Source organism: Pleurodeles waltl, chromosome 5 (genome assembly GCF_031143425.1).
Source record: "Pleurodeles waltl isolate 20211129_DDA chromosome 5, aPleWal1.hap1.20221129, whole genome shotgun sequence".
Classification (NCBI taxonomy): Eukaryota; Metazoa; Chordata; class Amphibia; order Caudata; family Salamandridae; genus Pleurodeles; species Pleurodeles waltl.
In genome coordinates, this window is record NC_090444.1 from 1,580,676,663 (window position 1) to 1,580,704,114 (window position 27,452).

A 27,452-nucleotide genomic window follows, 5' to 3' on the forward strand; every position below is an offset into this window, starting at 1 on the left:
TAGGCACCGTCCGTTGGGACTTGCGAGGAGAAGGATGTATTCCTCCCGTGTACCGACCGCTGGTGGACCTGTCGACAATGGAAGAACGACATATCATACTTACATACAGGCTTGACAGAGCAACTATACATGAACTATGTGCCCAGCTGGAGCCAGACCTGATGTCCCCCATCCGCCAACCCTTTGGGTTTCCCCCTCTGGTGCAGGTTCTGTCAGTACTCCATTCTTTGGCAAGTGGGTCTTTTCAGACAACAGTGGCCATATCATCTGGGATGTCTCAGCCTATGTTTTCTAAGGTTTTGTCCAGAGTGTTGTCTGCCCTGATGAAATACATGCGGAGCTACATTATTTTCCCTGAGGTGGGCGATTTGGCTACAGTGAAGGGTGATTTCTATGCCCTTGGACATATCCCCAACATCATTGGTGCCATTGATGGGACCCATGTGGCTTTGGTTCCCCCCAAAGAAAGTGAGCAGGTGTACAGAAACAGAAAAAGTTATCATTCGATGAATGTCCAGGTGGTCTGTTTGGCTGACCAGTACATATCCCATGTAAATGCCAAGTTCCCTGGGTCAGTGCATGACGTGTATGTCATGCAAAATAGCAGCATCCCTTATGTGATGGAACAGCTACAGAGACACCGTGTGTGGCTAATTGGTGACTCTGGTTACCCCAACCTGTCGTGGCTACTGACCCCAGTGAGGAATCCCCGGACCAGGGCAGAGGAACGGTACAATGAGGCCCATGGGCAAACTAGGAGGATCATAGAAAGGACCTTTGGGGTCCTGAAGGCCAGGTTTAGGTGCCTGCATATGACAGGGGGATCCCTAATGTACTCACCAAAGAAGGTGTGCCATATCATCGTGGCCTGCTGTATGCTTCACAATCTTGCTTTGCGACGCCAGGTGCCTTTTCTGCAGGAGGATGGTCCAGATGGTGGTGTTGTAGCAGCTGTGGAGCCTGTGGAGAGTGAAGAGGAGGAAGACGATGTGGACGACACGGACAACAGGGATACAGTCATACAACAATATTTTCAGTAGCACACAGGTAAGAATCACCCACGCCATTTTACATTTACTTAAGGCCTCATGCGTCTCTACTGTCTGTGTTTCTCCCCAGTTCCTGTTAACTGATTTGTGACTTTCCCTTCCCTTTTCAGAGCTGTATGACCCACTGCGTGATTTCTGCTTTGTTTGCCCATGGACTAAAGCTTATTGAAATTGGTATGTTGTCATCACATAGTAACTGGACATTATTGCAGCGTTATGTGTAATACATTTGTTAAGAATACAAGCAGACTCCTGTTATTTTAAGTGCAATAAGTGATTTATTTTAAGTGCTACATATGGGTACATGATTGTAAAACGGTGATGGTTGGGGTTGGAGTAATGTCCATGGCAGAGTCCAGTTCTCAGTCTCACAGGTGCATTGTCCATATGCCTGGGGAAGGATGGAGCAGGGGCAGTTAAAGGTTGGACAGGGTGACAATGTGGGACAGTGGGATGACATCAGGGGGTATCTTATGCTGGCGGGGGTCTTGCAATCCTACTCTGTCTTCTTGTGAGATCTCAGGTTCCGCTTGTGCGGTGGTTCTTCTTCTGCAGGAGGTGGGGTTCTGGTGGCCTGTCGTTGTGTGGGGGCCTCCTGTCCACTAGCGCCGGCGGAGGTGGTAGGCTGTTCCTGGCCTGGGCTAGTGACAGGGGCCATTTGGGGTGCCACATGGTCCCGCAATGTGGTGACTATCTGGTTAAGGGCCACGACGATGGTCCCCATTGCGGAACCAATGTTCCTCAGTTCCTCTCTGAACCCCATGTACCATTCCTCCTGCAGTGCCTGGATCTCCTGGAACCTGGCCAGTACTGTCGCCATCGTCTCCTGGGAGTGGTGGTAAGCTCCCATGATGGAGGAGAGGGCCTCTTGGAGAGTCGGTTCCCTGGGCCTGTCCCCCCCCTGTCGCACAGCAGCCCTCCCAGTTCCCCTGTGTTCCTGGGCCTCTGGCCCCTGGACGGTGTGCCCACTACCACTGCCCCCAGGTCCCTGTTGTTGTTGGGGTGGTGGGTCAACCTGGGTGCCCTGTAGTGGTGGACACACCGCTGATTGATGTGTCCTGGAGACAGAGGCATGGGCCCGCTGGGTGGGAGCTGTGCTGGTGTTCCCAGAGGGGGTTGGGTCTGGTGTAGCCTGTGGCTGTCTGTGGGGAACCGACTGTCCAGAGGTCCCCGATGGGCCGGGCCGGTCATCTGGGTCCAGGGAGACAGAGCTGCTGTCATCGCTCGGGGCCTCTTCTGGGGGTGGGATGGACGTCTCTGTACCCTCCGTGGCGGTGTGGTGGCATTCGGGTCCTGCAGGGGTATAAAGGTATGGTTATTGCTTCTGTGTGTGGCATTTCGTGTGATGGGTGGGTGTCCGTGTACCCAAGTGCAGGCATTCCCTTGTGGGGGCTTTTGTGAGGGTGGCTTGTGGGGGTGATGTGTGTGTGCAGTGGGCATGCTTTGGTGATGGGTGTCCATGCTTTGTGGTCGCATGCAGGGCTTGGTGTTGGGATGGGTGGGTTGTGATGGTGAGCCATTTGCAAGGAGTTGGTGTGATGGGGGTGGGGGTGAGGGTGGGGGTATGTGCTGGCATGCAGGTGGGGTGGGGGTGGGAAGCAGTAGTGAAGATTTGACTTACCAGAGTCCATTCCTCCGCCTACTCCTGCGAGGCCCTCAGGATGCAGGATGTGCAAGACTTCCTCCTCCCATGCTGTAAATTCAGGGGGAGTAGGTGGGGGTCCGCCGCCAGTCTTCTGCACTGCAATGTTGTGCCTTGATACCATGGAACGCACCTTCCCCCGTAGGTCGTTCCAGCGCTTCCTTATGTCATCCCGATTGCGTGGATGCTGTCCCACCGCATTGACCCTGTCCACTATCCTTTGCCATAGCTCCATCTTCCTGGCAATTGTGGTGTGCTGCACCTGTGCCCCGAAGAGCTGGGGCTCTACACGGACTATTTCCTCCACCATGACCCTGAGTTCTGCGTCAGTGAACCTGGGGTGTCTTTGGAGTGCCATGGGGTGGTGTGGATGAGGTGTGGGGTGGCGTTTGTGGTGATGAGTGTGGTGCGTGTGGTGGCGTGTGGTGTTTGGTGCGTGGATTCTGTGTGGGTGATGGTGTTGTGTGCCTCGGTGTTGTGGGATTGTCTATTCTGTGCTCTCTCTCTAGCCTTCGTCAATAATTTCGGGTCGTAGGGGTTTGTGGGTGATGTGGGTGTGTGTTTTATATTGTGTTGGGTGTGTGGGAGTGGTGTTAGTATGTGTATCAGGTGTGTGTGTTTCAAAAATGACCAATGTGGCTGAGTTTTCTATGTGTGTGTGTATTTTGACCGCGGCTGTGGGTACCACCAATGGAATACCGCGTTTGAAAGACCGCCGCGTGGATTCGTGTGTCGTGATAGTGTGGGCGTATTTCTGTTGGTGTGACGGTGGAGGTTTGGTCATCGACATTTTTTCGCTGACCTTTGGTGTGGCGGACTTTTGTGGATGTCGGGTTTTTGGCGGTTTGCAAGTTGCGGGTCAGAATGACCGTGGCGGTTTACCGCGGCCGCGGCGGTGTTATGGCGGTCTTCTGACCGGCGGTAAGCGCCTTTTACCGCTGAGGTCAGAATGACCCCCTTAGTGTCTTTCCTGTGGGCTTTTCCTCAGATACCGAATGCAAGAATTCACCAGAGTTCCTCGGCATCTCCCTCTTCGACATCTGCTAAGGATCGACAGCTGACTGCTCCAGGACATCTGCAAAACTGCAACGAAGTAGCAAGAAGACTACCAGTGACATTGTAGCGCCTAATCCTGCCAGCTTTCTCAACTGTTTCCTGGTGATGCATGCTCTGGGGGCTGTCTGCCTTCACCCTGCACTGGAAGCCAAGAAGAAATCTCTAGTGGGTCGACAGAATCTTCCCCCTGCTAACGCAGGTACCAAGCTTCACCAGTCCTCTGGGTCCCCTCTCATCGTGACAAGCATGGTTCCTGGAAGACAGGTGGTGGATCCAAGTGACCCCAACAGTCTAGTGGTCCATCTGTCCAAATTTGCCAGAGGTAAGTCCTTGCCTCCCCTCGCCAGACAGTAATCCTGTGTACTGCGTGAACTGCAGCTGCTAGGGCTTGTGTGCAGTTTGCAAGGAATCCTTCATGCACAGCACAGCACAGCCCAGGTCCCCAGCACTCCATCCTGCATTGCTCAACTCGCTGAGTTGTCCACCGGCTTTGTGGGACCCTCTTTTGTAGTGTTGAGATGACAGCCATGCTCAGTTTTCTTGAACCCGTGTTCAAGTACTTCTGCGGGTGCTGCCTTCTGGTGCATGGGCTCACTGTGTTGCTGAGGGCCCCCTCTGTCTCCTCTTTCAAGTGGCAACCTCCTGGTCCTTTCTGGGCCCAGGCAGCACCCTTTTTCTTCAACTGCGACCTTTGCAGCTAGAAAGGCTTGTTTGCTGCAAAGAAACAACTCTGCATCCTCCAGCATTACGTGGGACATCTTCTGTGCAAAGGAGAAATTACTGGCACCTTCCGTTGTTGCAGAATCTTCTTCTTCTTCCACCTGGCTTTAGTGAGCTCCTGCCCACCCGGACACTTTTGTGACTCTTGGACTTGGTCCCCTTCTTTTACAGGTCCTCAAGTCCAGGAATCCATCATCAGTGCTGTGCAGTCAGTTGTGGTCTTTGCAGAATCTCCTATCAAGACTTTAGTGTGTTTCTGGGGAAGTAGGGTCACTTTACTCTTACTTTCAGGGTCTTGGGGTGGGGTATCTTGGACACCCTTAGTGTTTTCTTACACTCCCAGCGACCCTCTACACACTACACTAGGCCAGGGGTCCCTAAGTTGTTCGCATTCCACTTTCTTAGTATATGGTTTGTGTTGCCCCTAGGCCTATTGCATCCTATTGTATTCTACAGTGTTTACACTACTTTTCTAACTGTTTACTTACCTGATTTTGGTTTGTGTGTGTTTTTTGTGTATTTTACTTACCTCCTAAGGGAGTATGGGGGTCATTCTGACCCTGGCGGCCGGTGGCCGCCAGGGCCACCGACCACGGGAGCACCGCCAACAGGCTGGCGGTGCTCCCACGAGCATTCTGACCGCGGCGGTTCAGCCGCGGTCAGAAGCGGAAAGTCGGCGGTCTCCCGCCGACTTTCCGCTGCTCGGGGGAATCCTCCACGGCTGCGGAGCACGCTCCGCAGCCATGGGGATTCTGACACCCCCTACCGCCATCCTGTTCCTGCGGGTCTCCCGCCAGGAACAGGATGGCGGTAGGGGGTGCTGCGGGGCCCCTGGGGGCCCCTGCAGTGCCCATGCCCAAGGCATGGGCACTGCAGGGGCCCCCGTAAGAGGGCCCCGCAAAGTATTTCAGTGTCTGCCATGCAGACACTGAAATACGCGACGGGTGCAACTGCACCCGTCGCACCCCTGCAACTACGCCGGCTCAATTCTGAGCCGGCGTCCTCGTTGCAGGGGCATTTCCTCTGGGCCGGCGGGCGCTCTTTTGGAGAGCGCCCGCCGGCCCAGAGGAAATGTTAGAATGGCCGCCGGTCATTTGGCGGCGGAACCTTGGCGGACGGCCTCCGCCGCCCGCCAAGGTTAGAATCAGGCCCTATATCTTCTGAGATATTTTTGGCACATTGTCACTAAAATAAAGTACCTTTATTTTTAGTAATTCTGAGTATTGTGATTCTTATAATATAGTGCTATATTATATAAGTGGTATAGTAGGAGCTTTGCATGTCTCCTAGTTCAACCTAAGCTGCTCTGCTATAGCTACCTCTATCAGCCTAAGCTGCTAGAACATTACTAATCTACTAATAAGGGATAACTGGACCTGGCCCAAGGTGTAAGTACCATCAGGTAACCACTATAAGCCAGGCCAGCCTCCTACACTGCAATAAAGGTCTGATTATTCAATTTAACGGGCAAATGCATTCACACTTTGATTTGATTCAACATAATGACAGGGGACATTGACATTGTTTTACATGTGTTTTAATGTGTGTCAGGGATGCATTGGTGCTCTTTACAGTGATGGGAGTAGGCTGATGGTGGATGTCAATACATACTGGCTACATGGTCTCAGTGATTGATGGGACTGGTTATATGTCCATCTGTACTTTATTAGTTGTTGAATTGCTATTGGCCAGTGAGAATGGTGGTTCAATGGCGTACGGTAGAGACAGTTCATGTTAGAGTCACTTATTTGACAGTGACTTGGTCTTGGCTGGTGTACTAGTGCCATATCTGGGTCTGAGGGACCGTTTGAGTGTCTGTTGTTGGGCAGGACGGGCAGGGGTGCTGGTCTCCTGTGTGTCCTTAGACAGTCAGTCCAGTTGCTGCTGATGATGTTGATGGCTGGTCTGTATTGTGGTCTGTGGTAGGGGCTTCCTGGTTTGTGGGGGTCTCAGGCTGGTTTGGGAAGTGGTGCAGCAGCACCCCTCTAGTGCCCATAGTGGTGCCTCTATCTCCATGAGGGGCGCTGGCACCCCTTGTCCTTTCCGTCAGGGTGGCATGGGTGGTGTTGCGGCTGCTGTGGTGTTGAAGTCAGATGGGTGGGAACTGTGGTAGACTGAGTGTGGGATGTGGAGGCAGACTGACCAGTGGTGCCAGATGGGCTTGGGTGATCATCCAGATCGGGACTTCCAAAGTTGCTGTCATCACTGAGGGCATCTTCTGGTGGGGGACTGGGTTGCCATGGCACATGCTCATCACTGACATTGGCTGGGGAACATGTGAAAGCTTTGTTACAGTCATTCAGCATGTCTGGCTTTCTCTATGGGTTGGGTGTTGTCCTCCTACCTTTGGTTAGTGTATGGTGGTGGATTGTGGGATTCGGAGTACTACATGCTGCCCATGCATTACTGTTGTGTGTGCATGAAGAGCTGAGAAGGGTGTGTTTGCAGTGGGTAGGGCATGGAGGGGTACACAATTGAGGGTGGTTATGGGGGTGGTTCACTGAATGGGATGGAGTGGGGTGATGGGAGCCAGGGTGAGGGGGTGCCATACCATGCAGGTATCAGTGGTGGTGGGGTAGTAATGATGAATTAACAGTGGCCAGCCCTCTAGTGACTCCAGTGAGGCCCCCAGGATGCAGGACTGCCAAGACTTTCTCCTCCCATGCTGTCAACTGTAGGGGTGGAGGTGGGGGTCCACTGCCAGTCTTCATGATGGCAACTTGGTGCCTGGAGTCCACTGCATGCACCTTCCCCTGTAGGTCGCTCCACCTCTTGCGAATATCCTCCCTTGTGCGTGTATATGTTCCCATGGAGTTCACTCTGTCCACGATCCTCCGCCATAGCTCTAACTTCCTGGCAATGGATATTTGCTGGACCTATACACCGAACAGCTGTGGCTCTACTCTGATAATTTCCTCCACCATCACTGCAACTCCTCTATTGTGAAACGGGTATTCTTCTGTGGGGACATGCCTATTGTGTGGCGGATGTTATGAGTGTGCTGTGCAGAGTGTGATAAGTGTTGGGGTATTGTGTGTGGTGTGTGATGCATGAAAGGTGAATAGGTGGCTGTGGTTTGTGTGTGTAGGATTGTGGGTTGTGTGGGGGTGTGTATTATAGTGCTGTTGGTTGGTGTGTACAGTGTGTGTATATGTGTCAGGTAGGGGTTTTTCAATCTGGCCAATGTTGGCTTCTGTTGGTGTTGGGTGCCCAATTCTACTGCTTCAATGTGCACTGCCGTTGAGTGTCCGCTGTGGTGATTCGTGGTCCATAATTTGGAGGGTGGTGTATTGCTTACGTAGTGGGGAGGGTGGTGGGTCTGACAGTTTTTTGCCCCGTTCGGTCTGGTGGAACTGTTGATGTGGCTGGTTTCTGTCGGTTTTGTGTGTGTGGCAGGCAGTTTGCTGCCTCTGTGGCGGTCTGTTGGTGACCATCACCACAGCGTTCTTCCGAAAAGACTATCAATGTCATAATGACCACCATTGTGCATCTGCACTCATTTCAGCCATTCTTTTAAAGCCTGGAAATGGTAACAGAGTACAAGTTAAAGTACTGATACAGGAGGTACCAGCACGCTGGAACTCAGCCTATTTTATGTTGCAACATCTGTTTGAGAGTACAAACAAATCAATGACTATGTCATTGAAAGAGGAGCTGATGCAACTGAGAAAGCTATGACCATGGATGTGGACAAATGGGGCCTAGTCAAATGCCTCATGCAGATGTTGCTCCCTTTTGAGATTTTCACGCGGGAAGTCAGCAAGGAAGATAGTACAATGGGCCAAACTATCCCATTATTACATCTGCTTCAGAGGCAGCTAAAGAAGGTGTATGAAAGGTTTAGCGAACAGAAACCAAGAAACTCATGCCTTGCTTGAGAGCTATTGCTTGACTTGTAATGCAACGCTTCAAAATGACATCATCTCATCCAAAAAAGACATCTGTGCCACCTTACTTGATCCAAGCTACAAAAATGTTTGTTCCGCCTTCATTCCCTTTCCTAAAGGGATGTTTTACAATACAAGAGGTGGATTGTTGAACAAGCGGGAGAACTGGAAGAAGAATGGCTGTAGCTTAGAGTCCCACTCCGAAGTTCTGGGGTGCCGCCTTCAACTCCCAGAGAGGGCAGTCTTGTCTCACATATGCCAACCCCACCAACAAGAAAACCAGTGACAACAGTAACTGTAGAATTGGACCCAGCCTTCTCATTGGCTTGGTTTCAAGTGGCAGGTCCTAAGTTCAGTGCAGAGGTGAAGAAAAAAGAGTTTGAGCAGGTGGCAGCACCAATGACCATCTGGATGACCCTAAAGAGGTGTATGTTGATAAAAACCCATTGCTGTATTGGTATGTGAAAATGCGCCAATGGCCAAGGGTCAGCAGGCTGGCAATACCCTTTCTGGCTTGTCCTGTAGCCAATGTGACTGCTGAACATTTGTACAGTGCAGCTGGGGCAGTTGCTACAGTGAAAGGACCAGTCTCTTATCTCAAAACGAGGAGAGATTGACCATGATCGAAATGTACCATTTTTCTGTACCACCTGATGACACCATTCCTGAAACACCACAGAAGGTGGAAGAGGATGACTGGTCAGAATCAAGAGTGTTAGCAGACTAACTTCTGGGAGAGTTTGAGGATGAACTCTAATTCCCAGATTAAGTATGCTTGTGCCACCATAGAACATTTAAAAAATATTCTCATTCACCATTTTTTTCTCTTTCTTTCTTTGCAAAATAATATACTAGTACAACATTTTGTTTGTGTAAGATTTCAGTTGCCCACCATTGATTAATAGTCACATATAAGCCATGATTGGACCCGTGTGCAGTGCAGACATCCCCCCATACCCTTCAGGACATTGGAGACAATGCCTGCCTCCCTCACATGCCATTGCCTATCCTATTTTACATCACCTAGCAGGGAAGACCTATAAGATCATTGATTAAAAGACTGATAGTGCCAATGCCTAATTCTAATGTGTGGATACCCGCAAAGTTCAACCACTGTGCTTGGATTGGAAAAGGTAACTACTAAGTAACAATTAACTGATATAATAATTGATTGATTGTGAATTTGTGAGTGATGACTGATGTATTTGGTGGCTGACAGTGAGGAAGGGTGTTCAACAAATTTGTAAGCTTGTTTCTGATGATTTACAATATTTGGGGGTTGATTGGTGATTGTTTTTTCCTGAAAGTGATTGGACTTTCAAAAGTAGTGAAATTCACAGGTCTACCTTGCTCAGTTTGGGAATGGGAAGGAGTTACTCTGAACCTAGAGGAGGAAGAGGGAAGGACTCAGGGCAGAACTACCTCAAGAGCTAGAAAGGAGATAGTTATTGACTTCAAAGAGAATCCATGATGATGGTTAAGAATCTGAGGTCTAGCACTCACTCATCTCTGTGAACTGGAGAGAGATGTGTTGATTTGGAAATGCTGCTGAGTGTGTGTTTGCTGCATTGCTAGCTCAAACAAGGAAACTCCACTTATGTTCTTGCTCTGTTTCTGACTTTTTTTGGTAAACTCCTGACTCCTCATGAAGCTTACCTTGCTTTTCTTTGTCCTTTTCCTTTACTCTATAATACAACTGCTGTTTTTTCAATACACAGACATTTTCCTAGTCCTCTCCTGCACAAACAAAACTCAAGACTCCAGCTTACCTACCGGACAGGTTCAGACATGCATCAGACTGATGGACATTTGAAAAAGAATGGAGATGCATCAACAAATGTAGCAACACAATATAATTTTCTATTTAATAATCATCATTTTAGAACTGAGTGGGTTACATACAATCTTCCATATTTCGAAACTAGAAGACATAACACTATCTGTGGTCTCTCTGGGGCAGAAGGACTGTTTTAAATGCATTTACTGAACTGTGTCATCCTTATCCCTTTGTTCCCTTCCACAACAGATTGATGATGGTGGCTGCTCAGCTCCCCAATAAATATTGTCATGGTGTTTTTGTGTAGTGGGACATCCCCTTTTCCATCCATTCACTGAGACCATAACCCTCTTCTCCCGGGCTGTGTGATTTACACCATAAATGAATCACACACTTGCTTGGGAGCGGATGTGGTGAAAGGAACACCAACTCACTGCATGACCGTCTTTTACCTGAGGACTATTCCACACCAGCACCATCAACATCATCATTCATGCCTTGTGTGTGTGTTCTGGAAATGCCTAACCTGGTCAAAACATTTGAATCTGAGCCCAGGTCTCCAGATTCCATCATTTCATTTCCTAAGTAAAGTTTTATAGCTCCCCACCATTGCTCAGAAGAAATTGATATTGCTAGATTTTATTATCCTATGGTCTTCTTTGTGTTGTGCCTATTGCTGTCATTGTGGTAGTCTGGTCTCAGTCTTCCTAAAGTTATGACATATGACCCACAAGCTCGCTGTTTTCTTTCAATCGAGTTGGCAGTGATGAATAACCCTTTAATTATTCCTACAGTTTGCATAGGTGGGAGTGTCATCTTCCATCTTCCCTGTTAGCATGCTAGCCTGCTACTACTATCCCTATAACTTCCTTAAGATGCCATGTTTGGAAAACCCCTTCAGTAAGAAGACTCCCTCACTTCATCTATTTAGGCAAGAAAAGAATCATAAATTGAAGTGAACTTGTTTAGTTAGTAATTACCTCCTACTGAAGAAGATGTTGTCTGTGTGTGCTGGGTTTTGGTAGGCAAAATAGACAAGGTCAATCATTCCCTAGTGCTCATTATATAGTTGCAGAGGGCAATAGAGCAAGGATATAATTAAATGACATATACTATTTTTTAGCAGTTTAGAAGAACAGGCTACACTAAACATTAGTGCAAACTAAAAGTTTAATACACCAAAATAAAGATTTGAGATGCAAGTGAAGTAAAAAAATATCCCCTTTAATTATTTACAAATAGAAAACCCACCCACCCATCTTCCTTAACAAATAACCCTGTCTCCAAAAAGTCCAACGAAAAGTCCAAAGTCCATCCCAAATCCCTCCCCACTCTCTTCACTCACAACAAGTCCCTCTCACCAAAACAAAACAATAAAAAAATGGCTTAAAAGAGGGCACTGTCAATATGGGTGCAGAGCTAGTCCAGGCTCTACTCAATGCTGGCGAGCTGGCTCTCCATCGTGTCCATCATTGCTGCAGAATACATCTGAGCAATGACCTGTTGGAGTTGGAGGGTAAACAGCAGGTGCAGTCAGGGACCCTGACTGCTGGCGACAGGACCAGTGATGTACTGGTCAGAAGGATGGGTGATGGCGTATTCTCAGCTGGGTCCTGGGTCTGAGGCAGCTGTTTTGGCATCTTCCTCCTCCAGGATCACCTACTGCCTATATTCAGCCTGGATGTTCCCCAGCCTCTGCTGCCGCATATGGGCCGCTATCTACTGCCTGGAGGTTGTCATCAAGCAGGGGTAGCTATATCGAGAACAAGAAGAATAAAAAAGACAAATTGTAAATAATGCTCTGAACAAATACTTCGTCAAATGATAGGTAGTCGGTGGCACAATAGCACTACATTGCTGGTCCCCTAGGGACTTTGGAATTAGATGTGATTATGACTAGGAGAGTCACAGGGCCAATATTTCATATTCACACACGCCTCACATAAAAAAGAATTGACTGTCTGGTAGAAAAGAAGTAAAGAAGAATAAGACCAAATCAATAAAACAGTGAGTACATTATTTTTTTCTTTTAAAGGCTTTTCTAGAAACTAAACAGATATATTTAGTGGAAAAATAAAAATGAATCACCTCTCACTTATGATGAGTAAGGCATTTTGTACTATGGAGTACAAGTTGTTGTGCCAAATAATTGGAGGCATGATAGCCAGCGATTCAAGTACTTTGCAACTGTCTGAAGCTCGGGCAGCTATAGCTGACATTTATCAATCTTCCAATGGCCCTGCTTTTCACCACGTGCCTTTCACTCAGTTTAGTTTCTGACTCCAAAGAGGCAGATGAATAAATAAGATGCATCACACATGTCATGTATAAAATGCGGATATATGTGTTGTTTCCCCCGTAAGTAAACGAGTAGGAATGATGCTCTGCATTACAGGGAAGAGAATGGGCTATATAGATTGTATTTGCCACATTCGTTAAAGGGTATCATTTACGCCAAAATTGAAATCAAACCGGGCACTTACTAGTCCCACTTTACTCACTGGTCTCTCCCACCATCACAAATTCTTTTCAACAATCCATTCACTGTGCTGTAAGGAAAGTAAAGAAACTTGACTTACTTTGCTGCAGAGTAAGTAGGATGGATTAGGCAGGTAGGTAGGGTTTTTGCTATAGAAGAATAGAGGAGCATCACTGATCTCTCTACAGAAGAAGACCTCCCTTCTTTATTCATTCAAGTAATTAATCAATCATTCTTTCATTCTTCTCCTGTAGATTCCCATAGCTACTATGATTTAAGCTTTACTTTCTCTCATCCAGTCTTTCACCCAAATTCACATTAGTTTATCTATCCATTCAGTACCCACACTATCCACCCTTTCTTTCAATCATCCTTCCGCCCATCCATCCATTTACCCAATACCAATACTCACCATGAATCCCTTTTCACTCACCCACACATCTTTGCTTTCAATCTTTTCACCCATCCTTTTTTTGAACCTTCAGTTCTTACATGTTTCCATCAAGCCATCATTTTTAACATACATTATGGGGGTCATTATGAACATGGCGGTAAACACCGTCACCTGCCGTGGTGACGGTGAACAGAATACCGCCATTGGCGGTGAACAGAAGCCCACCATATAAAGATGCCAAAAACAGAACCCGCCAAAATATTTGTAACCACCAGCCACCGCCAGGGCCTTGACGGTGGAAAAGCTGCACATCCCACCCGCCACCGCCGAGCACACAAATCCCCTGTCCTCCAAATGAGGATGCACAAATCACCGTTGCAGTTAGTGGATGCCGAATGACCATTGGCAGTACAGACCGCCACAGCCAGCAATGGGACACAACAGCAAGAAATGCACACATTCGTAAGTTTGAAACCCACACACATAACACACATCCACAACACTATAAAACACTCACAGACACACCCCACAATCCTTTGCATCGCCAATAGGAGAAGCCAGACTGAAAACACTACAAGCAGACGCTGAATGTAACAACACACAACTCACGCACCCAACCACACACCAGCATCCTCACCAATATCCACACACCACCCACAATACACACCATGGCACCCCCTAAGCACCCATGCTTCACCAAAAGGGAGTTAAAAACAATGGTGGACGAGATACTCAAGGTCGAGCCACAAATATTCGGTGCACAGGTCCAGCACACCCATCACCAGGAAGATGGAGTTATGGCAGACAATATTGAACAAGGTAAACGCAGTGGGAAACCATCCAAGCACGAGGGACGACATCCGCAAGAGATGGAACGACCTGCGTGGGAAGGTGAAGTCCATGGCATCCAGGTATAACATTGCGGTCCAGAAGACTGGGGGAGGGCCCCTACCAAAATCCCCCGACTACACTGACTGGGAGGAAAAGGGACTGGCCATCCTGCACCCTGAGGGCCTCACTGGACTCACTCTAGGAATGGACTCAGGCAAATCATCTACAATTACCCTATATCCACCACACCAGTAATGCATGCACCACCTCAACCCTCCAACTACCACCAGGACCACTACCCCACTCTGGCCACAATCACTACATCCAGTCACCTTACATGCCCACAAACCCACTAACAGGTCCACATCCCTCCCCCCGTGCACAGCCACCCACCCCTGCAAGGTATCATTTTGGCACTACACCACCCACAATGCACCTCCACATCCCATGCTAAATGCAATGGAAACCTCACAAAAGGACCCTGCATGGACCAACAGTGGAAAACCTGCACAAAAGAGGCCTACTCTGTGCACCCCATCCAATTTTGTAAATGTAACATACATGTCAATTCCCCTCCACAGGCACCAAGGTCCCCAAACCTCTGTCCCCAGGACGCGTCAATCACTTATGTGCCCAACTGTACAGGGACCAAAGTCAACACCACACAGGCAAGACGATGAAGGCTCTGGCGTAAGTGGCAGTGGGCGCACCGTTCAGGGGACACAGGCACAGCGGTCCAGGTCCAGTGGGAGGTTAGCTGTGTGCCAGGGGGAGGCCCAACCCAGGGAACCAACTGCCTAGGAGGCAATCACACATGTCCTGGGGGTCTACCAAAAATCCCAGGACAGGATGGGAAGGGTAATTATCTTCTTGCAGAAGAACCAGCAGCTGCAGGGGGTACACCACCAGGAGGTCATGCACCAGTTGCAGGCCTTAAATGCTAACATGGCCACCATTGCAGGGGTGCTGGGTGACATTGCCAACACAATGCGTTAGTACACAGCATAACAGTGGGTCACTTCCAAGCCAGTTTACTCACCAGCCTCTGAAGTCGTGCCATCAACTGTGGGACGTTGCTATTCCTTAACATATAGGCATCATGAACAGATCCATGAAACTTGGCAGTGACATGGGAGATGTATTAATCAGCAAGGCACACCAGCTAGACATTACAGAGTGATAACTCTTCCTATTGCTGTGGACCTGCTCATGTGTCCTGGGAGGGACCAAGGCAATTTGGGTCCCGTTGATGGCCCCAATCACATGTGGTATGTGTTCCATGGCGTAGAATGCAGCCTTCATAGTGGGCAAATCTTAATTCGGGGGGAATGAGATGTAGCTGATCATGTGTTTTAGCAAGGCAGACAAAACTCTTCCAAGTACATTCGAAAACATTGGATGTGACATTCTTGCAGCCAAGCCCACAGTCACCTGGAAGGAACCACTTGTCAGGAAGTGGAACACTGACAGTACCTGTACTCCAGGGGGTATTTCTGTAGTGCTATGGACAGCAGGAATCAGATCTGACTCCAAATGTTGATACAGTTCAGTAATTGTGGCCCTGTCCAGACGATAGGTCATAATGATGTGGCATTCCTCCAGGGTAGCCAAGTCTACTTGGGGTCTGTATACAGATGCTTGCCTCCTCCTCTGCAGTGGTAGGTATCTAGGTAAACCAAATATGACATGTGTGTGGGTACAGGTAATATGGACACACAATATTACAGTACACAGAGCATGTATGTTTGTAGCAGACTGGAATTGTCCTGGTGTGTATCATCGGTACCTATGATGTACATTAAATTGTCCGCCATGAGTACCACCATTAGGAATTGACATCTGCCTGTCCTGAATGCAGGGACAGGTGAAAGTGACCTCACTCCGCTGGCATTTGGCATCATGGCGGAAGGCGGTCTGCACTGCCCTGCAACTCCTCATTGGTTAACATGGAGGTCTATGGAGCACAGGAACCAATGATGATCAACACCGGTGGTGACGGTGTTCACCGCCCCGGACGTGACCGCCATTTTCTCTGTCCCACTTCACTTGATTCCTGAATCTCTACAGATCAAGACCTACACTGCGTGTGCTGCTATGTCCTGTGTCTGCAACCTGCGATGGCTTCGGAAACAGGGAAAGGGCCCCAGCCTTCACATCGGAGGAGCTGGAGAAGCTTGTGGATGGGGTCCTACCCTTGTATGGGCAGTTGTATGGGCCTCCAGACCAACAGGTGAGTACATCAGGGGTATGTTGCATGCAACCTGGTTGTATGAAGATGTATGTGTGTGCTGGCAGTGTGTCATTTGGAGAGTGTATTTTTGCTGTATGCAATGTGCATGCATAAGTACAGGTCATGTCTGGGCTTGATGTGAGATCTATTCAGTATGTAAGCCATTTCTGTTACAGTATGGAGTGTTGTGTTCATGGTGTCCATTCATCTGTGTTCCCTATGCAGGTCAGCGCCCATCTGAAGAAAGGGTTGTGGCGAGCCATCACAAGGACATGCGGACACTGGGGATCCATAGCCAGCAGAGCACCCACTACAGGAAACAGTGGGAGGACCTGAGACGATGGGCCCAGAAGACCGCAGAGTCCCAGCTGGGTATGGCCTCCCAATGAGGGAGGGGTGCCTGTCGGACCCTGACCCCACCTTATGGCCAGTATACTGGTGGTGGCCAATTCTGAGTTGGCTGGGCGCTTGAGGGCAGCACAGCAGCCACAAGGGGGTGAGTACACACTGTGTGGTATACTTTTTTGTTACTTGCCATGGTTTTTGGGTGCAAGGTTCTAGTCAGTGGATGCCCCAATATGCTGGTTTATCTAATCTTGTGGAGTCCTGCTTAGCAATGTAAGGTGGTATTTAAATTTGGTAATGGCAAGTAGCTGGCATATCATGGCAGACATGGCTTAGTGAGTCCCAGTGGGTGTGCAGATGGTAGTGTTTGGGTTCATTTCTGCTGTTAATGGTTTGACATTATGGTTCATGCTGCACAGTGTTAGTCCCAGTGAGTGATTGTGATATGTGTGCCATATGTGCTGTTGTTGCTTTAATTGACCCTGTGCTCCCTTTCCTTCTCTCCCACCCTCTCTCCTTTTCTCATCCTGTCCTTGTTTTCATTAGCATCATCTGGCAAAGGAGCAGTGGCATCGGTGAGTGGGGGAGCTGCAGCCCACGGGACCCAGGAGGCAGAGTCCACTGACACCAAGGGGACCAGTGGGTTGGAGGGTAAGGGGAGCACCATGTGGGAGACAGGAGCTATGACAACTGACTCTGATTCCTCCTCTGATGGAAGCTCCCTGGTGGTGGTGGACCCCTCTGCAACGTTCCCAGCTGCAACATCTTCCCCCACCCCCGTATCAGCACCGCCCTCCCAGTAGCCCCCAAGCCAGTTGGCCATGCCCGCTCACCCAGGAGGGTGGGTGCCTCCTTCGCCCCAGGCAACTCAGGTCCTGCCCCAGTCAGCCCTACTGCCCTTACTGAGGAGGCTATTGCCCTCCTGAGATTAATTTCTGAAGGGCAGTCAACCATAGTGAATGCCATCTAAGGGCTGGCATCCCAGATGCAGCAATGCAATGCCTACCTGGAGGGCATTCACAGTGGCTTGGCTGCCCTACAGAGATCGTTTCAGGCTCTGGCCTCCTCTCTGACGGCAGCCAGTGTCCCTGGTTCTTCCATACCCCCTCCAACTACCTGTTCCCAGTCCGAAAGCCCTTTCCCTCTACCCATCCCACATACACAATCATACCAGCATGCACCCAAGACAACAGACAGGACTTGCACAGACAAGCACAGGTACCACACTTCACTCCACAAGCACACACATAGCCAACACAAAGTAGCACATACAACAGCCACTGCCTCAACTGTCTCCCCCTCCTCCTCCTCCTCCTCCCTCACAGTCACATCAACACTCACACCTACAAGCATTGCATCTTCAGTCCCAGATCCTGCCACCTGTTCAGCCTTGCCCACAGTCACCACAACAGCAGACACGCAGACTAGCACCCCTTACACCACGTGTAGTCACCACCACCACCGGCTCCTTTGTACTGGGGTTGGCTCCTGGTTTCCATGAGGCAATTCCAGTCCCCATCCTTGTCTAGTGTTATACGTTGACTTTCGTGCCTAACAGTGACAGTATGCTATTGCTGTTTTTCCAGGAATCGCCACTGTGTTTCCAGCTGGACCCAAAAGTTTGTATGTAAGTACTATCCTTGTTTGTGCTCTAGGGTCCATAGACAGAATCACTTCTGCTGCCTCCTTTCTATGGGGTTGGCAGGGTGACTATCTGTAAGAGCAAACTGCACAGAGGCACTGACATTTCCTGTCACTGTGGGAGGTTCTGCGCCCTACTCTGTGTAAAACCCCAGCATGTTTGTCCATTAGTAATCTGTTTCCTGTTTATGCACACAAGGGTTGCTCTGCTTTTACTTTCCTGTTTCCTGTGCCTGTCCATAGCTGTCCTTTCCGTGTATGCCTTTAGCTGCTCTTCTGTCCCAGTACACTACCTCTTTAATATATTCAGTGACCTCAAGGGGTGTCCCAAACAGAGTCCTGATCAGACCTGCCCGAAACCGTGCCAAGCAGTGTCCACCATCTTGTGCCCCGGTCCTGGATCCTGAGTTGCAGTGCAACATTTCAGACAATGAGGGTCCAGGAACAAGTTGGAGAGGGCGTCCTGTGTCAGGGGCACAGGCCTGTACGGGAAGGATGCGTGGGAGGGATGCTGTGGGCCAGCAGGTTAAGGCCACTGGAGCTGCTCTTGGCCAGGACATCTTTAACTACATCTTGAGGGTCTCTCAGGAGCCCCAAGGCGTGATGGAGCAGGTGTTGACCAAACTTCAGGAAACCAAGCAGCTACAGAGGGACATGCATAGGGACATACGTGAACAGATGGAGACCAACAATTCCAACATGGCCTTCCTAACAGGGGTGTTGTGTGACAAACACACCACCCTGAGCAGGGCTTTTCAATACCAATCTACCCCTTTCTTTGGCTCATCAACAGCAGGCCCATCAATATCATTGCCACTCACAGGAAAGGAGACCCTGCCAGAGGAACAAGACCCAGACACTCCAGCCTCTGTAGCAACAGTTCCCCCCACCCACACACACATACAAGCGGCGACTTCCAGCAAATAATTCAGGAGGTGGGGGTGGCAGCAGTAACCCTCTTCCTTAAGGACCTCCTTTGTGTGTTACACATTCACTTTGGACTGATCCTGAACCACCTACCATTCCCAATGGAAAGAGTACTCTAGACTTTGGACTTCAAATGGTGCAGCATCTACTCAAATGATTTCATTCACCATGACTGACACCTTCACACTTGATTTTTTTGTTGAGTCATGTTACATACATTTTCTGTTAGTTGTGGCTTCACAATAAAATCACCCTTCACTGACTCATTGTCTGCAGATTTTTTCATATTTAGCCATGTAGATATGTCATACCATGTGAACCATATGATGATGGTCCAAGGCACTTGTTCAAGATGGGATATGTTGCATGTACAGTGTCCAACTCAGGACTACAACTCTCCCATACAAACACACACATACAAGTGTCGGGTCAAACTAAAACAATTCTTACAGTGTTCAGCACATAGGGCTCCAATATGTCTGAACTATAGGAAATCATAAATGATTGACTCATACTGAAAATGAACATATTTACAGGTGCAGACATCCAGGACATGGAAAGAAGGAATTTGTCAGACGTCCTGGAGAATAGTGAAAAATTTAAGTGGTTGATGTCATCAGCTTGAGCCTTAATACATACCACACCAAAGTAATTCAACATCACATTATCCAAGACACAGATTCATGGCAGTACAACAGGCTCTGATCATAGGGCGAGCATAACCTAATGCTCATGCATCTGATTGTATGACACAAACATATGTCAGTGTTGTGGCACAGGCACTGTGGCCTACAATGATGAAACAGATTAATAGCTACATAGAGTTCACACAAAAAGAGAGTTTATCCAATGTGAAGGAAAAATGATGTAAACTAGGATTGTAAGCTAGGACTAGATATTTAATGCCCACATGATGATGCAACAGGCCCACCACAGTGCACAAAACAAGTCCAATGGGGACTTTTGACCTTCCACCTAACCACTGTGAAAGCTGTCTTGACACAGGTCTTATACACTTAAACTCTGTGACCTACATTACCTTGACCAATCCATGTCCACTTCATTTGCCAGAACAGCATCATATACCTGCCAATGTCACAGCTCGTAAATGCCCACATGAAGATGGCATGGTGAGGGTAGATGTCTAACAAGCAAAACAAGGCATGTAGGCTTGAAACCATACATATGACACAAGTCATATAGCTAGCATCTTGAAAACAAAGTACATTGCATGGAAACCAACACACACAAAGCAACATCATCAAGCAGCCTTTTGCTGATTATTGCAGAGTATCAGCTCTGAGTATTATTACTGTTAGCTGGCATCAGATCTGGCTCCAACTGACAGCCTGAGTCCACTATTGTTTGCCTATCCAGATGGTATAACTGGATGACATGGCCTTCCTCCATGGTCTGAAGGTCAGGCAGTGGATAGTAGACAGGAGGTTGTCGCATCCTCCCTCCCCTAGGTTACCTAACTGTAACAAGACATGATTTGTGACATTAGTCAGTGTGTCCACAGCAACAAACATACTGCATGCAACATCGTGTGACAAAGTGTTTCTGACTGGACCCGCTACGCACCCCAGATGGCAACTACACAAGGGTCAAATGTGACCCCAATGGTTGTCAACACATGTTCACAACATGGATTCGGGCGACAATGAACTATCTGCTATACAATCACCTACAAAATGTAACTGCATTTCCTGACCATCAAAAATCCTGTTGGTGGTGGTGGACCGTGCACCGCTGACATATGCCATTTATGCCCTGCCACACACTACAGGTGGGTGTGTAGTTGGACCTACACAACAAGACAGATTTAGGATGTTTCTGATGATGTGAAATTTATATTGATTTTGGGATGCACTTTACATGGCCATATACAGCATATCAAGCTGCCAAAATGGTGAATGCCTGATCTACTCCACTGTCCATCAGGAACCGTCCATGTCTGCTGGCGGAAGTCTTCCATGTGTAGGTGGTTCCAACTACAGCAAACACAGCTATAGGCTAACATTGTTACCAGTGGTGGTCACGGCCCAATGGCTGAGTCCATTGGCGGTGATGACCATGCACATGACGTATGTATACACTGCGTTGTGCAAATTCAGTCACTTGACTTCTGACACTGCTGCCAGGAACACCTCCACCACCTCAGCTGCTGTGTGCCACCTCTGGGAGCAAATACGCCATGCCCAGTGGGTGACAGGGCTCCTGCCTTTTCTCATGAGGAGCTAGAGAGGGTTGTGTGTGAGGTCCTTCCCCTGCATGGACAGCTCTGTGGCTCACCAGGGGAGCAGGTAAATACCTTATTGGCACTATAGACTCTGTTCAACACCATCCTTTCCCTCCTCACAGGCTACACTGTGCCCATGTGTGCCAGTTAGACTTTTTGTGTGCTTTTTGTTGCAGTATGTGTGGTATCAATGGGATGTACATGGTGCGGGTATTGGGGACCAGTACTGTATGTTGTGTTCATTCACATTGTCTTATGTGATGTGTTTTTGGGGTCCTAGATACTATTTGTGTTGGATTCACATAACTAGGCAAGGAGGCATTTCTGCCATCAAATGACATTTCTTTGTTTATAATGGTTGTACTTGTTAGACAACATTTATGTGCATGACAGCATAAGCTATGTATGCATCTTTTCGGAGTCATTTGAGGATCTTGTTGTCTGGAAGGCATGTTATGACCCACTGTGCCCAGAAGCCACATTGCTGATGGCCACATGTTGTACTGTCATGCACTGAAGTGATGGAAATGTGAGTGTCATGTAGGTTCCATATGCACAGCCTGCATAGACTTGCACCTGTGAAATGCATTTCCCAGTATGGCACAAAGTCCAGGTTGTGGGAGAATCACTGTGGCTAATCAACTATGCCATTTTGCTCATTCCCTGTCGATCTGTAGATCCTGTCATGTGCCAAAATGAAACTCTAGTGGCAAACCTTGTCCTGAATGCCTCAGTCCATGGACTAGCTTGGGAATGGGTACTGAATTATATCCCAGACGTAATCCATTTGTGCATTATGCATCATTGTCATATTTCTCCTGTGCAGCCTTATTGCACAAATGACAGACCCACAGTGCAGACAGTGTGGAGATTCCTGGGAGGCTATGTCATGTGATCCACTAGTTTGGTTAAATACCAGAAATTGTACAGTGCATACTTTTGTATGTTGGATTTAATCTCTGTTGTTTAGAAACATATCTCCAAAGGAGTGTTCTGTGGTACAGGTACATACGATAGAAACCCACCCTGAAATGCCATGAGTCTGAATTTGGAAGGCCAAATGACCACACATGTACAGGGAAGACAATTTCCGTACCCATCTGTATTGCTTTTACTTAAACTAAAAGGACACAAGGGCAAAAGAATTAAATACTCTTAGTTTAAATTATGAATTTATTAATGCATTTCCCAGATATCAGATAAAAGTCATACAAATATATGAGAATAAGCGTATATCTCAAGTGCAGCAGAAATTGTGTATATGCAAAGATACATGTATATATCAAGTGGTCAAGACTTAAAAAGAAATGTGCAATGCATCAACAGAGCGTGTATACATGAGCTAAACAATCAAGATTTAAAATACTTCACCGATTGGGTTGATGTCATCCTCGCCAGCATGACTGAGGAACCCTTCAATCAATCAGGAAGGAGACCCGATCAGGATCACAAATCAGATTCTGGGCAGCGCGTCTGTGTCCCAGGTGAGCTCCTTCTTGAGCCCAATTCTCTTGTTATTTTATACCTTAAAACTCCTTAGGACGAAGGTTCTAGAAACCCCCTCCCCTCTGTTATGATATGAAATGCTGATTGTACTTCCTCTGTGTCAAAAGCACTCACAGGAAGCTAGCCAGGCTCCCACTGTTTGTTCTGAGACAGACTTGTATATTCTTCTGACAAAAAGTCTCAGACTTGTGAGCTCTTCTCAAGTCTGCATCCCACGTAATATGCTCCAGCACTGTCCGACTCTTACTGCTAGTGAAGAGAAAAACAAGTTATGTGAGGAAAAACACATATGCTGCCCTGCAACTGCGGCATGGCACAAAAGGGAGTCCCTCACACAAAGTAGAGTCAATGGTCAAATGATGGTCAAATCTAAATAGCATCACATCACCATGCCAGCCCTTTCATTGTCATTCAAGTGAAAGGGTGAAGTGTGTACTATGGTAGCTGGCTGTAGGGACTGTATGAAATGAAGCAATCTTTCCAGAATGTACATGTGCTGGTCCAGCCAGGCCCACAGAGTTTACCCGTCTGAATCCACATTGATGTGTAGTGTTTCATTGCAGCTCACATTATAGTACATGTTGCTGGAGCATGGCTTACCTGAGGTTTTCCTCAGTCATTGTAGGCCATGAGCAGGGTATTGGGTTAGTCTGCAGATGAATTCAAAAGTGTGAAGTCATGTCCCTGTACTCACTGGAATTTGTGCTTTACACTTGTGGCATATTGACAAATTGATCTTTTTTTGCTTGGCATTTGTGTTACACACCATTTGGGCTAACCTTGGTTTTGTAATTACTTATTTTATCTCTTGCATCCATGCAGGTAAACGCCCATCAGAAGAAGGAGATTTGAAGAGGCATTGCCTGTAAGTTTCAGACCCTGTAGGTCATCAGTCGGTGGAGAACCTGCTGTCGCAAGAAGTGGGAGGACCTGGGATGCTGGCCCAGAAGATGGCAGAGGTCCAGCTGGGGAGGTCCTCCCAATCTAAACAGGGTGCACTTTGGGTCGTGACCCCCCAATGGCTGCATTCTGGCGGTGGTGTACCTGAACCTCGATGGATGTTTGAGGGGTACATAGCAGCCACAATGGGGCGTAGGCAAGGCATCTACCTATCTGTCACATAACTAAGTTGTTGTGTTTGATTCTAACATCTCCCCCTGACAACTGGGGATGGACCATGTGTGACACACTAGATGAGTAACTGTTTGTGTAGACATGTAATTTCGTGTATACTGATATGCCTTGCCTGTTACCTCAGGAACCTAGGACACAACTGTGTACAATCCACAAACAGTTTGCTCTCCAGTAACAACACATTTGCTCAATCAAATAATGTTTGTTGTAGTAGGTCTAAATTCTACACAACAGACCACTACTCCTGAATGTTACAGCCCAAAGAAAAAGAAGAGGGTGTTCACTGTCCTCAGCCATGTGCTTGCTCAAGTGAGTACTTTGGCATCTCCCCCAGGGGCCACTTGTCTTCAGTGTGTGACGAGTGCTGGTGCTTCACTACTGTCTGTTGTACAGACTGTCTGTCATACATGTGACAGAGCATAGATTGTTCTTTGAGTGCTGCTCAAGATCAAAACTCTCCCTTGGTAAGTGGAGAATGACCATTGACATGATTTATGTGCCATGACTGTTGGCAACATTCCTTGTGCCAACATGTTAGAATGTGTCCCTTTCTCTTTTGACAAAATGTGTACACTGTTGTTTAATGTATGGTCTACCTGTGTTCATGGGATAGATTCTGTATTCCCTCACATGTATGTGCATGCCAACCTATGTTTAGAATAGGACATATGCACTGTGGTGCCACAGACAGGGGGTGTCACCATTAATTGTTAGCTCTACATCCCTCTGGACCTTCCAGATAATTACTTCCTGGTCAAGCTTGACAGAGAGACCAGGCCTGGAGGTAGAGTGGCCATTGCTTTTCGTGGCTTGCTGAACGTAGAGGTAGTCAATAAGCTACTCACAGATTGGGTAGAATTGGTTATTTTAAAAATTATAATATCCACCACAGACTGTTGGAAGGGGCCACCTGGAGTGAAAAAAGATTTTAGTCATGAATTCACCAAATATATCAGTTATTGCTTCTGGGCGATTTAACTTTTCACAGAGAAAAATATAGAGGGCACAGGTGTTACCCAACTCCTTTTAGACATGGCGATGATTGGGTTCAAATAAATTATACCAGGACCCACTCATAAATTAGATCACACTTTGTACCTAATTCTTACAAATTCTACTGATGTAAGTTGCAATCCCCCATTACTCATCACATGGTCAGAGCATTCCTTGATCAAGTTCCACATTCCTTCTAACAAGTCCCCTATTAAGCCCAGTCTAGGGACTCACAGAATCAGGCAGCAATGGAAAGCAGTCTCGACTGCTTCTCTGAGAATTTTACTCCTATTTTAATCACCCTGCAAACAGATATTAATGAGGTTTTTAGCAGCTTACCACGATTCACATAGATAACACCATTTAAAAAAATGCTATCCTTCTCCACCAGATGCCATGCCCCCTGGTACTTTGATCTGACAGCAAATGCTTGGAAAGCAGGTGGCTTGCCTCTAAGTCTCTGCTGGACAAAGGAGTCTGTAGGCTGTTGCTTAGCTGCTATCATTAAAAGGTTCAATGGCCTGTAAGCTATTTCTAACACATAAAATCAACCACCAAGGAACTCTACAAAAGAACTCCTCAAAGCCTTCAATAACTTTGTAAAACCTTGAGCTTGTAATTGCACTATTCCAGTCTCACAAACACTGAGTGACTCCATGGCTAACTTTTCCGAAGATAAGATAGACACTATCTACCTCAACTTTTCTGCTCATAATGATCAGCAGAAGGATGTAGCTGCTTTTATTCTACATCCCCTGAATGTTGCAAATGCCCTGGAAAATTTGAGCCAAGGTCTCTGAAACAGGTTCAGGAGATGTTGGTGCATACAAAATCAGGCTTTCTTGTGGGCATGTGTCCTCCCAGAATGACCTCATGTGTAGCCCAATCCATTACAACCTCAGTAATGGCTCTTTATAGCCTTTTGATAGCCTCTGCCAAACTTCCAACAGAATGGAAGTCAGCCCAAGTGTCTACCATTTTAAAGAATCCTTCAGCTAACCCAGAAATTGTCTCCAACTACCATCCGATTTCCCTGCTTCCCTTGCTAGGAAAATCACTTGAAAGCCACATAAATAGATGAATGGCTGCCTTCCTGGAAAACCATAAGATCCTGGACCCTTCACATTCAGGTTGGAGAGCAATGCACAGCATGGAGACTGAAGCTAGTGGCAGTCACCAATACTCTTAGACTGTCACTAGTCGCAGGCACCACAGTCATGTTGGTATTATTAGATCTATGTGTGGCTTTTGATACAGTCTCTCATTCGATCCTAATCTGCAGACTCCATGGATATATGGCAGTGTGCTAAACTGGCTCAGGGATTTTCTTAATAACCGAACCCAAAACATAATCTTAAACTCCTTTAAATTGCGTACATTGCTAATCAGTAAAGGAGTTCCACAGGGTTCCACCCTGAGTCCACCACCATTCAATGTCTGTGTAGCCCCCCCGGCACAAATCATAAGATCTTGTGGTTTTGAGACCGTAGCATATGCTGATGATACCCAACCTCTCATCTCCTGGTGGCAAGACCTGCAACAAGTCAAATCTCAGTTTGCTAGCTCTATGGGAGAAATTGCTGATTGGATGACCAAAAATTGCCTCCAATTGAACGGTGAGAAAACTGATGTAGTACTATTTAGCAAAGCTTAGGAGTTGTGGTCGGCAGACTGGTGACCCATGGAATTTGACCCTCCCCCAATTGCAAAACTGGTTGTAAAGAAACTGGGCATCAAGCTGGATCAAACTCTTTCTATAAAAACTAAGTTAGCACTACCTGTGACACATGTTTTGCTACTATGCATCTTCTAAAAAAAGTCTTTCCTTCGCTGCTTTCAGCTGCCAGAAAGACCTTGGTGCGAACACTATTCACCAGTTACCTCAACTATGGAAATGCCTTGTTAGTGGCCACAAATTACATCTAGTACTTTTAGACATTACTTCATTAAATTAGCTCAATTAGTGTTCAATGTCTTCAAAACGTACAAAATTAAATATTGGTATAAATGGTAACCACATATGACAAAAATAGAGAAATAGTTTAATTTGGTATATTATTTTAAGCAAATGACTTTCTTAACTCAACCTTCTTCTCCCACCAGTAACAAATTATTAGGGTCCCAATTACAAGTTTGGTGGTCAGACTGCTAGACCGCCAAGGCAGCGGTCCCAAAAAGACTGCTGCGTCAAAGGTCTCCAGACCACCGTATTGCGATGTATGTAAGTTGAACCGCTGTCTGCCAAAACAAATGTCTTCCTGCCAGCTCCATGGCGGTCTGCAAACTTGGCAGTGCGCAATCCGTTGCCATCATGGCTGCTTGGAACTGCAGAGCCCATTACAAAAACAGAGTTCACATGGCAGTCTCCTTGAGGGGGTCAGCTGCGGTATGCTTTCAGCAAAGCAACAGGCAAGTGCTGATTGGATGGATTAAAAAACAACACAGCTGACATATATTGGCCCCCAGGACACACCTGAAAAGCACAGTATAAGACACACCCCTTCCCAAACCAGGATCCTTTGCCTCTCTACTCAAGAAAGAGACCAGAGCCAACCATTTTTCACATCCTTGACAGATAAGGCATCCCTTTTTTACCATC